This window comes from Palaemon carinicauda, chromosome 11 (genome assembly GCF_036898095.1).
Source record: "Palaemon carinicauda isolate YSFRI2023 chromosome 11, ASM3689809v2, whole genome shotgun sequence".
Classification (NCBI taxonomy): Eukaryota; Metazoa; Arthropoda; class Malacostraca; order Decapoda; family Palaemonidae; genus Palaemon; species Palaemon carinicauda.
The window spans coordinates 129,201,959-129,215,154 of record NC_090735.1 but is presented as its reverse complement, the minus strand read 5'-3'; positions in this window follow the sequence as shown (position 1 = coordinate 129,215,154).

The window sequence follows — 13,196 nt, the reverse complement described above, 5'->3', positions numbered from 1 at the left end:
ATTTACACAAGCCCTCGTTCATACCTCATAGGGTCATGTAACACTCTTAAACAAAATATGTAAGACTTCGTAACAAAATAAGTGAAATCTTCTATTTCTTCTTCTTTGTCTACATCTTTTCACACTTCTATGAGGGGTCGATGTTTCTGGTCAGCTTTCTCCATCTATCTCTGTCCTACACCTCATCACCGGTTAATCCCTTTGATCGAAGGTCATCCCTGATACAGTCCACCCACCTTCGCTTTGGTCTCCCTCTCCTCATTCCCTGCACCTCCATTTCCATCACTCTCCTCCCAATATACGGTTCATCTCTTCTCATGACATGACCATACCACCTTAGTGTACTTTCTTGGATTTTATCTGATAGTTTTCTAACTCCTGTGGTACCCCTAATTACCTCATTCCGTATCTTATCTCTTCTTGTCACCCCACACATCCATCTCAACATTCTCATCTCTGCCACATCTATCTTCTTCTCTTCTGTCTTCTTTATTGCCCACGTCTCTGCTCCATACATCATTGCCGGTCTCACAACTGTCCTTTGTACTTTACCTTTCAACTTAACCCCTATTCTCCTGTCGCATAGTACTCCACGCACTTTTTCCCAATTCTTCCATCCTGCTTGTATTCTGTGGTTTATTTCTGCCCCCAGATCACCATCCTCTGCAATTGTTGATCCTAAATACCTGAAATTTTCAACTCTTTTCAATCTCTCTCCTTGTAAACTAACTTCCCCATTCTCGCCATTTTTCAATCTCAAATACTCTGTCTTTTTCCTGCTGATCTTCAATCCCCTATTTTCCATTTCTCTTCTCCACTCCTCCAGTTTCTCTTCTACTACCTCTCGCCTAGTGCTACACAGTATAACATCATCAGCAAAAAGCATACACCAAGGAGACTGATCTCTAATACCTTGTGTTACTACATCTGGGTAGCCCTCGCCGATTTTTCGAAGGGATCAGGCGAGGTTCCAATGTGTCGCTTAAGGGGAACGCCCTAGCATTAATTTCATTCTGATTATACTCACTGACCATAGTTGTTTTGGCTAATTTTTCATGGCCGGAGGCCTTTCCTGCCGCCAACCCTCCCCATTTACCCGGGCTTGGGACCGGCACCAAGTTGAGGCTGGCTTGCCTCCCTCAGTGGCTGGGTTGTGAAATCTTCTACTATTAGCATGGTTTTACCCATTCGTATGGGGTAACATGGTTGCCTTTTTTTGAAGGACTTTGCTTTGACTTTTGGGGTGGACTGTAGTCCTAACCGGCTGCCCTGCCTGCCATTGCGTAGACCCCACTAGCGTATATTTATGTGTTGTACAAGCCACCATCGCCCTTCCTCCCAGCAGCGAGAAGTTATGACGTAGTTAGGTCAACAGTTCGAAATGTGTGAGGTAAAAAGTTTATTCTTAAAGATAACGTAAACTTACATATACTGACTTGAATGAAGATTACAATGGAATTAACGATGAAAGTCTTACGTAATTTACATGAAATACCTATACCTATATGAGAGGCACTCACCTTATGAGCTGGCTATTCACCTTTTAAATACACATGAAATACATAAATAAAATACAGGAATAAATTATTTACTCTACACTAGACCAGCTTCATAAGTGTATATATATATATATATATATATATATATATATATATATATATATATATATATATATATATATATATATATACAATACTGTTAGAGCAATGTAGATCCTGAGACCAAAACCTATATAGCTCGCTATGGATAACTGCCCCATCTATAATAATTCTAGATTAGTACCAGATTGGTTAAACAATAATCATGAGATTAAAAAGCTTAATAGGTTAAAGGTGTTTGATTTCAGTTCCATCAGAATAGATACCAGAACGTCAGCCGGGCAAGCCCAATCCCCCAGTGTGGTGGCCTACCACAGCAGTGGCATCCCCAGTAAACAGCTTAAACTCACAGTCCCGGGTGGAGCTTGATCTGCTGTCATGCGAATGCTAGGCAAATACAATACTACTGTACTAGCCTCTAAATCATCCGAATGAAATCTATTGAAAAATCTTTGTGAAAAGTTGGTAAACCACTGGGATAATAGTAAGTAACGCGAAGGATAAGCAACAAAGTGTTCTGTAATGGAGCATGCAAATCCAGTGCAAGAATCATGTAGGCCTACACGTTCTGAAAATCCTGTGAATATCGCGCTGGATCAATGTCGAGTTAGTCTAGGTGACTGTGACAGTGACTGAAGCATTAGATATAAGGTAGCATGCACAGGTGGTCGAGAGAGAGAGAGAGAGAGAGAGAGAGAGAGAGAGAGAGAGAGAGAGAGAGAGAGAGAGAGAGAGAGAGAGAACAATATTTGACAATTCGGTATAACACGTATTAAATAATTACCCCATTAGCTGGGGTGTTCAAAGATAGTATTGTATAGACCCAAAAAAGGCTCAAGCTATATTGTACTCTCGCTTAACTTGAACCGACTCTTTTTGAAAACTTAAAACCCCTTTCTACCACTATTTATGTAAAATTTTAGTACTTTTCTGGTATAAAAACTAGTTTTCAAAGTTTTTACAAATAATTATCAAAAGATATTTTGAAAATATCAAATAGGCCAAAACCGTTTAAAATCACATCATTCTGGTAAGAGATATAGAGTAGTTCCATTTATTATAAGCTTGACCTCATAACTCGTGAGGAAACTGAGTAATATTAATTGCTCGGAGAGATTGAAAGTCTTTACTACTACATTACTAAACAACCAACGATAGTGAATAATACAATAAAAAAAAAACACCATATTCTCAGTGACTATGATGATTGATGCAATGAAACTTTTCTATAGATTTTCTTTGATACGGCCGGAGTTAATTCTCTGCCCAGAAAGAACGGTTGCCAGATACTACTTTTATTATTATTATTATTATTATTATTATTATTATTATTATTATTATTATTATTATTATTATTATTATTATTATTATTATTATTATTATTATTATTATTATTATTATTATCCTTACGATACAACAAAACATTTTGAAACGGGTAGCCATACTTTAGCAGGCAATTTTACATACGGACTATCTGTGATCTTATTAGCCATTGGCAGTATTAAAACAACTGAAGATACGGTAGGCTTGTATCATAAAATTGTCATCTATCCCGATGCAAGAATTGCCGTTCGTATGTTACACGCATATATGAATAAAATTATGTTACAAATTAAAGAGCTCCTTAATCAATTCTATTCCCAGGGGTGAATTTTGAAATAAGTTGAGTTCTGCCTATGTTGGGGTTATTGGTAATGAAAAAAACTGATATTTCTGCAAAGTTAGCTTTAGATCGATCTACCCAACATGACATGAAGCTACCCGCTAAAGATTATATCTTTGTCATAAAGCATTTTATTTTAATGAAATGGCGAACGATGGGGAACTGCGAATTGGAAAATAATGAATTAAAGGAAATGAAACCAATCGTTTATCTATGGGATAATCGTGCCATAGGGATAGGAGGACGTAGGTAATTTTAGCAAGGTTGTGCTTTGGTCATACGAAATTGACGCATGACTTTTTAATGTGCACACCTCACGAGGCAGACCTCAAGTGCAATGTGGCACTATTTTAACCATTCAACTTACACTTTATGAAAAGTACTGTTTTTAAAACAAATAGATTTATGTTTCGTTCAAAAAACTTTAACTGACATTTTATCTGTGCATGAGTATTTTTCTGCTTTTAATAAGAACATGTTTAAGAATCTATCTATCATAAGTTTTAATTTTTACTTCTTTATCATTAAAAATCTATCTATCTATCTATCTATCTATCTATCTATCTATCTATCTATCTATCTATCTATATATATATATATATATATATATATATATATATATATATATATATATATATATATATATATATTCCAGATTGGTTAAACAATAACCATGAGATTAATAAGGTTGAAAGATGTTTGGTTTCAGTTCCATCAGAAAAGATACTCACCAGGACGTCAGCCAGGCAAGCCCAATCCCCACTGTGATGGCCTACCACCGCAGCGGCCTCCCCAGTAAACAGCTTAAACTCACGGTCCTGGGCAGGGATCGATCTGCTGCCACGCGAATGCTAGGCAAACACATTACCACTGTACTAGCCAGGAGACTAGTACAGTGGCCTGCTAAATCACCCGATTTAAATCTCATGGAAAATCTTTGGGCAAAGTTGGTAAACCACTGGGAATCTGGGATACTATAGTCAATTTCTTTTAGCGATGCAGATTTGCACCGACTCGTAGCGGTACCCTTTTAGCTGGGAAAAGTTTCCTGATCGCTGATTGGTTGGACGAGATAATGCTAACCAATCAGCGATCAGGAAACTTTTCCGAGGTAAAAGGGCACCGCTGCGAGTCGGTGCAAATCTGCCTCGATAAAAGGAAAGGACTATAGTAAGTAACGCCAGGGATAAGTGGCATAGTCTTCTGTAATCGAGCATCCAAAATCAGTGCGAGAATTATGTAGGCCTACACGACATGAAAATAAATGTGAAAATCTCGCTAGACCTATGAGACGAGAGAGAGAGAGAGAGAGAGAGAGAGAGAGAGAGAGAGAGAGAGAGAGAGAGAGAGAGAGAGAGAGAGAGACAATATTTGACAATTCGGTATAACACGTATTAAATATTTACCCCATTAGCTGGGGTGTTCAAAGATAGTATTGTATAGACCCAAAAAAGGCTCAAGCTATATTGTACTCTCGCTTAACTTGAACCGACTCTTTTTGAAAACTTAAAACCCCTTTCTACCACTATTTATGTAAAATTTTAGTACTTTTCTGGTATAAAAACTAGTTTTCAAAGTTTTTACAAATAATTATCAAAAGATATTTTGAAAATATCAAATAGGCCAAAACCGTTTAAAATCACATCATTCTGGTAAGAGATATAGAGTAGTTCCATTTATTATAAGCTTGACCTCATAACTCGTGAGGAAACTGAGTAATATTAATTGCTCGGAGAGATTGAAAGTCTTTACTACTACATTACTAAACAACCAACGATAGTGAATAATACAATAAAAAAAAAAACACCATATTCTCAGTGACTATGATGATTGATGCAATGAAACTTTTCTATAGATTTTCTTTGATACGGCCGGAGTTAATTCTCTGCCCAGAAAGAACGGTTGCCAGATACTACTTTTATTATTATTATTATTATTATTATTATTATTATTATTATTATTATTATTATTATCCTTACGATACAACAAAACATTTTGAAACGGGTAGCCATACTTTAGCAGGCAATTTTACATACGGACTATCTGTGATCTTATTAGCCATTGGCAGTATTAAAACAACTGAAGATACGGTAGGCTTGTATCATAAAATTGTCATCTATCCCGATGCAAGAATTGCCGTTCGTATGTTACACGCATATATGAATAAAATTATGTTACAAATTAAAGAGCTCCTTAATCAATTCTATTCCCAGGGGTGAATTTTGAAATAAGTTGAGTTCTGCCTATGTTGGGGTTATTGGTAATGAAAAAAACTGATATTTCTGCAAAGTTAGCTTTAGATCGATCTACCCAACATGACATGAAGCTACCCGCTAAAGATTATATCTTTGTCATAAAGCATTTTATTTTAATGAAATGGCGAACGATGGGGAACTGCGAATTGGAAAATAATGAATTAAAGGAAATGAAACCAATCGTTTATCTATGGGATAATCGTGCCATAGGGATAGGAGGACGTAGGTAATTTTAGCAAGGTTGTGCTTTGGTCATACGAAATTGACGCATGACTTTTTAATGTGCACACCTCACGAGGCAGACCTCAAGTGCAATGTGGCACTATTTTAACCATTCAACTTACACTTTATGAAAAGTACTGTTTTTAAAACAAATAGATTTATGTTTCGTTCAAAAAACTTTAACTGACATTTTATCTGTGCATGAGTATTTTTCTGCTTTTAATAAGAACATGTTTAAGAATCTATCTATCATAAGTTTTAATTTTTACTTCTTTATCATTAAAAATCTATCTATCTATCTATCTATCTATCTATCTATCTATCTATCTATCTATCTATCTATCTATCTATCTATCTATCTATCTATCTATCTATCTATCTATCTATCTATATATATATATATATATATATATATATATATATATATATATATATATATATATATATATATATATATATATATATATATATTCCAGATTGGTTAAACAATAACCATGAGATTAATAAGGTTGAAAGATGTTTGGTTTCTGTTCCATCAGAAAAGATACTCACCAGGACGTCAGCCAGGCAAGCCCAATCCCCACTGTGATGGCCTACCACCGCAGCGGCCTCCCCAGTAAACAGCTTAAACTCACGGTCCTGGGCAGGGATCGATCTGCTGCCACGCGAATGCTAGGCAAACACATTACCACTGTACTAGCCAGGAGACTAGTACAGTGGCCTGCTAAATCACCCGATTTAAATCTCATGGAAAATCTTTGGGCAAAGTTGGTAAACCACTGGGAATCTGGGATACTATAGTCAATTTCTTTTAGCGATGCAGATTTGCACCGACTCGTAGCGGTACCCTTTTAGCTGGGAAAAGTTTCCTGATCGCTGATTGGTTGGACGAGATAATGCTAACCAATCAGCGATCAGGAAACTTTTCCGAGGTAAAAGGGCACCGCTGCGAGTCGGTGCAAATCTGCCTCGATAAAAGAAAAGGACTATAGTAAGTAACGCCAGGGATAAGTGGCATAGTCTTCTGTAATCGAGCATCCAAAATCAGTGCGAGAATTATGTAGGCCTACACGACATGAAAATAAATGTGAAAATCTCGCTAGACCTATGAGACGAGAGAGAGAGAGAGAGAGAGAGAGAGAGAGAGAGAGAGAGAGAGAGAGATTTGACATTTGGTAATTCAGTATAACATGTATTATGATTATACCCCATTAGCTGGGGGTGTTCAAAGATAGCATCTAAATGACCCCATTGTTGTTACCATATTATACTCTCAGTTAACTTAACCAGACTCTTTTTGAAAACTTGAAACTTCTTTCTGCCACCATTTATGTAAAATTTCACCATTTTTATGTGTCACAAAAACTAGCTTTTAGATATTTTTTTCCAAATAATTATCAAAACAAGATAATATTTCTAAAATATTAAAAAAAGGCAAAACTATTTAAACCCATATCATTTATAGGTAGTAGGTTGGCCAGGCCACCAGCCACCCATTGAGATACTACCGCTAGAGAGTTATTGGGTCCTATAGCTGGCCAGACAGTACTACATTGGATACTTCTCTCTGATTACGGTTTATGTTCCCTTTGCCTAAACATCCGCCGAATAGTCTGCCCTATCTTTACATATTCTCCTCTGACCTCATACATCTGACAACACTGAGATTACCAAACAATTCTTCTATCAAGGGGTTGACCACTGCAGTATAATTGTTCAGAGACCATTTTCTTCTTGTTAAGAGTAGAAGAGACTCTATCTATGGTAAGCGGCTCTTCTAGAAGAAAGACACTCCAAAATCAAACCAGTCCTCACTTCACTCCGCATTCTCTACAGGTATAAACATAATAAAACATTAAATTTCATTATAGCGCACCGTGCCGGTTGACGCCAGGTTTATTTTTCCAATGAATCATACTTTTAGAAAACAATATAGATGTAACATCACATATTCTAATAACTTTTACAAACTTCTGTACTGATATAGCAGTGCATATTTAAAACAAAATGAACAAACTTTCAAATTAACATATAAGCCTCCTCTGCCGCCCAGGAAAAACCATAGATAAAAAACAAAATCTCAAGTTTTGAAAAAACTATGGAAACCTGTGTATCCACGGCAATAATGCAGAGTAACTCAAATTTGAGTGGTGGAACCTCACTCTTGTACTACTAATAAATAATAATGATAATAATATTAATAATAAATTCGACTTGCTCGGGCTAGCGTGCGCTAGAAAGTGACCACTTCCTAAATACCTCTTCAAACATCGAATACGTTTCACCCAACACTAAATTCTCATTGGCCACTGCCTACATAACTGAACTTAAGTAACAAGACACTTAAGATCTGCTTACATGTCGTTAGGACAATTATTTTTCGCTATACTTCGTAACGCGAAAAAATTCTAGTCCTCACTTCACTCCGCATTCTCTACAGGTATAAACATAATAAAACATTAAATTTCATTATAGCGCACCGTGCCGGTTGACCCTAGATAATACCAAAGAAAGGGAGAGAAGGAAAGAAATGGAGAGAAAGAAATAAATGTTCCGATTGTATGATTTACACATTTAACCTCTTTTTGAAGCCTTTGACAAACATGTTTACTTGAAACAGACTACCAACACTCATGTCTACGAAGACACCTATCCTTGACGTTATCGTTTGCGATGTTTGAACTTGTAGCCACAGTTTTAACAAAAAATTCTGTTTGGTTACATTACAGGAGCTTTAACTTCTTAAAGATAAATCGATCAAAGGACAAAATCATTCCAGCTTCCTCTGTATCAAGCAAAAGACATCAAATATGGAAAAGCATTTGTGACAACTTCCGATATCAAAAACTTCACAGTATTGGTGATTTTTTTTTTCTTTTTTTTTGTTCAACTAAGAAATCTTCAAATTACAATAAACTTAATTCCCCAAATCTCAGATAAGAAAACTTTAATGATCTATCAAAATAATAAAGAAGTTTTTCAATATAGGAAAACATAATCCGCACAGATTCTGCAACACCATATTATCAAAAAGATCCTTTGTATGCACCGATCTACCAGCTTAATGTTTCACAGCTGCTTGCAAAGATTTAACAAGTGAATTTTCCGTTGGATCTATGTAACCCCTCATTTCATGCATGCACGTTATGGCATAAATAGCTTGATCACTGGAGATTACTAAAGCGCCGGAATCTAATAAAAGCGTCATAAATAAAGCAACATACAATGGCATTTCGCTTTGCTCGTGACCATTATTGTAAGTTTCTCTTTGTTGAAAGACAAGTTGGTAGGCCTTGTCGGTGCTGTCATTCATCGATGATAGAAGATGCCCATGACAACTGAGGTCCCCCAATTTCGTGTCCAAATTAGATGCCACCGTTAAAGACGACTGCTGGCATTTCATTGCATTCACGATCCTGGAAAGCAGATTCCAAAAATAAAACAAAGTAATACTTGTAATTTCAAAAACCTTTACCTTCTATATCAATGTTAAATTTCAGCGAAAAATTTCCTTTTTTTTTTTTTTTTTCTCTCTCTCCTTATCTTTGCCGTGTAATAAAACTTTTGTTACGTAAACACTCAAAGTTTAACAATAAAGTTTCCCTCGTTAATATGAACAGTCAAGATGGAGAGGACTTTCACTCTGGAATATTCTACTTAAGAATTTTTACCTCCATTTTATTAATAACCTTTGGTATAAAGCACCAAACCTCAAGTTAAAGCATCAATTGCCTCTGTACCTGGACACCAATATTAGAGATTAAAAACCTCAACATATTTTTAAAAGTAGCAAAACAGTAAAGAATGAATAACTCTCACAAGTCCATAACTCTGAAAAATGTAAACAAGAATTGACCATTCATCCATGTTAGTTGACAACACTTCAAAAAATCCGCTCTTTTGTACTCTTTCTGGGCTTACATACATTGATGACCTGAACAGTGTATTCAGTACAAGTTTAAATTCTTTGGTTTTCTATGATTTCCAAATCTGGCTTTTTGCTACCTACTTGCATTAAAATCGAAAATTTTATCTGGAACAACGTTCAAACATTGCCAAAGTACTTTACATAATTCTGTCGACTGCCTCCTGCTCCTTCATGTTTAATTTTAAAGATTAATTTGCTGTCCAGTTTCCAACCACTCTTTTCATGATATAAAAAAAAAAAAAAAAAAAAAAAAAAAATGCGCTGTATTCATCCTAAAAACTTCAGAATTACTCCAAACCTACAACTGAGGTGTCACAACATATAAATTTCCCAACACCAGAGGCGTCACAATATAACTATTAAATCTGAGGAGTCACAATATAGCGGTAAATTCCCTATGAGGCGTCGCAATATATTTATAAGATTGCCTACATCCGAGGCTTCGCAATGTGATAAATTGCCTACATCTGATGCGTCACAATATAGTAATTAACTGCCTACATCTTAGGCGTCGCAATAGAGTGATAAACTGCCTACATCTGAGGCGTCACAATATAGTGATAAACTGCCTACATCTGAGGCGTCACAATATAGTGATAAACTGCCTACACCTTAGGCGTCACAATATAGTGATAAACTGCCTACACCTTAGGCGTCACAATATAGTGATAAACTGCCTACACCTTAGGCGTCACAATATAGTGATAAACTGCCTACACCTTAGGCGTCACAATATAGTGATAAACTGCCTACACCTTAGGCGTCACAATATAGTGATAAACTGCCTACACCTTAGGCGTCACAATATAGTGATAAACTGCCTACACCTTAGGCGTCACAATATAGTGATAAACTGCCTACATTTTAGGCGTCACAATATATTGATAAACTGCCTACATCTTAGGCGTCACAATGAAGTAATAGGTTAAATAAGTCTGATGCAAGTATATAGTTAAAGTAACGACCAAAATAAAAAGAACGAATTTCTGCGTCAAAACGTGATCTCAACCAGAGCATCTGATATTTCTTCACTAAGTTCTCAACTAGCTTTGCTCAATATGTAAAAATACAGAAATACTTTATCGTTTTCATTTTAACAATACCTTTCACGACAAATTTCGTGGAAATTATGTAACAGACAATTCTGTCCAAAAGATATTCGTTAAAATAACGTTTTCGTTAATTCAGAAAGTTTGGCATCTAAACAAGGTCTTTAACGACATAGTTTATCCTAATACTGTAGTTACGAAATTCGCCTTCAGTATTCGTCCTCTGTAAACCTTTCCAAATACAATTTAGAGTCTGAAAACCAATTATACTTTCTTGTAAATAAATCCAAATCTTGAAGCTTTTAAAGTAAATAGCTAGCATCCAATGCCCCTTCAAATCAACCATCCGCAGCTATGCCATCATCTAAAAATACTTCAATCTTCACTTCCTTAGATCTCCAATATCTAACAGACTTAAGAACTTTAGTAAAGATGTACCGCCGCTTCAAAAATATCTAAAGAAAATCCATTATAAAAAAAACTTTTTAAATTTTTCCCCAATGAGAAAGATATTGGCAACGTTTTAATAGATTTCTATGCGATAAGCGGACTGTAGACTGATTAAATCCTTAAAAAGTTTGTAATAAAAAACCAGCCTTTGCTTACCATTTCCATTCTTGGTCACCGTCAAAGGAATTATTTCTTAGTTTTTCTGATACCAGTGTCACCCATTCTCTTTTAATAAATTTTGATTCGTCCCTTCCTGACCTATTGTTACACAATCCAACAACCACAGTAACGGTTTTGAAATGGAATTTTGTGATCGCCCTTTTAGACGTCAATGACTATCTTACCGGACCCAATCTAATTCTGTTCAATGTATTGTGAATAACAACAACCAACAGGCGATTAAAACAATAAAATAAACACAATGTTCCAATTTCCTTGTACCAACTGCTAAGTATACAAAATAAAAACAGCTGTATTTTCACTTATCTTTTCGACGTCTTTCTTGGTACATTCCTGGCTCCAATGTCAACTCTCGGCCTTTATTGAGCTCTAGACCTCTTCCATCAAAGTTGATATGAATCCACACTTTCCCTCGATCTTTAACTAGCATGACACTTTCGGCGATGCTGCTCTTTGCGTACTAACTCGTTTCTGCAGCAGTTTTAGATGTTCCTTGTCCTCCAAGTTGATAAACAATCGCATCTAATGCTAACATTTTCGTATCAGTTTCCTCAAAATAACGCGATGCTCATTCAAATGGTTTTCCATCATACTTTAACGAGGTGCGGATACTTGTTGAATATTCTGCTGGAAATCGGATAATAGATTGTCCATCACTTCTTGAAACGGTTTCAGCATTCTGATTGCTAACGTGAAAACACTATTCACATCTGAAGCCGTATTTGACCCTGCCTGGCGCCCTGGCTAATAAATTCGACTTGCTCGGGCTAGCGTGCGCTAGAAAGTGACCACTTCCTAAATACCTCTTCAAACATCGAATACGTTTCACCCAACACTAAATTCTCATTGGCCACTGCCTACATAACTGAACTTAAGTAACAAGACACTTAAGATCTGCTTACATGTCGTTAGGACAATTATTTTTCGCTATACTTCGTAACGCGAAAAAATTCTATTGGTCTCTAGTCTTGGGTAGTGTCATAGCCTTTGTACCACGGTCTTTCACTGTCTTGGGTTAAAGTTCTCTTGCTTGAGGGTACACTCGGCAGCACTTTTCTGTCTTATTTCTCTTCCACTTGGTTTGATAAAGTTTTTATAGTGTATGTATAAAAAATTCATATTAATGTTGTTACTTTTCTTAAAATATCTTATTTTTCCTGTTTCTTTTCCTCACTGGGCTATTTTCCCTGTTGTGGCCCCTGGGCTTATAGCATCCTGCTTTTCCAACTAGGGTTGTAGCTTAGCAAGTAATAATAAAAATAATAACAATGTAGTTCCATTTGCTATAAGCTTAACCTCTTGACTCGTGAGGAAATTGCGTAATATTAATTGCTCGGAGAGATTGAAAGTCTTTAGTACTACATTACTAAACAACCAACGATAGTGAATAATAGAATAAAAAAAAAACACCATATTCTCAGTGACTATGATGATTGATGCAATGAAACTTTTCTATAGATTTTCTTTGATACGGCCGGAGTTAATTCTCTGCCCAGAAAGAAAAGTTGCCAGATACTTCTTTTTTATTATTATCCTTACGAGACAACAAAACATTTTGAAACTGGTAGCCATACTTTTGCAAGCGATTTTACATACGAACTATTTATGAGCTTATTAGCCATTGGCAGTATTAAAATCATGAGCAAATATATCTCATTTTAAAAACTGTAGAGATAATTTTAATCAACGCAGTCCTGCGTCTGTAGGGGTGATGATTTTAATTTTTTTATGTATATATATATAAAAAAGAACATCTTTAATCCTCTTCAACAAACAGTGCAAACACGATTACCAAACAATCTTTAAAGTAGTTTTAAGGAATAAACACCAGAGCTTTGTTCCATGCATAAT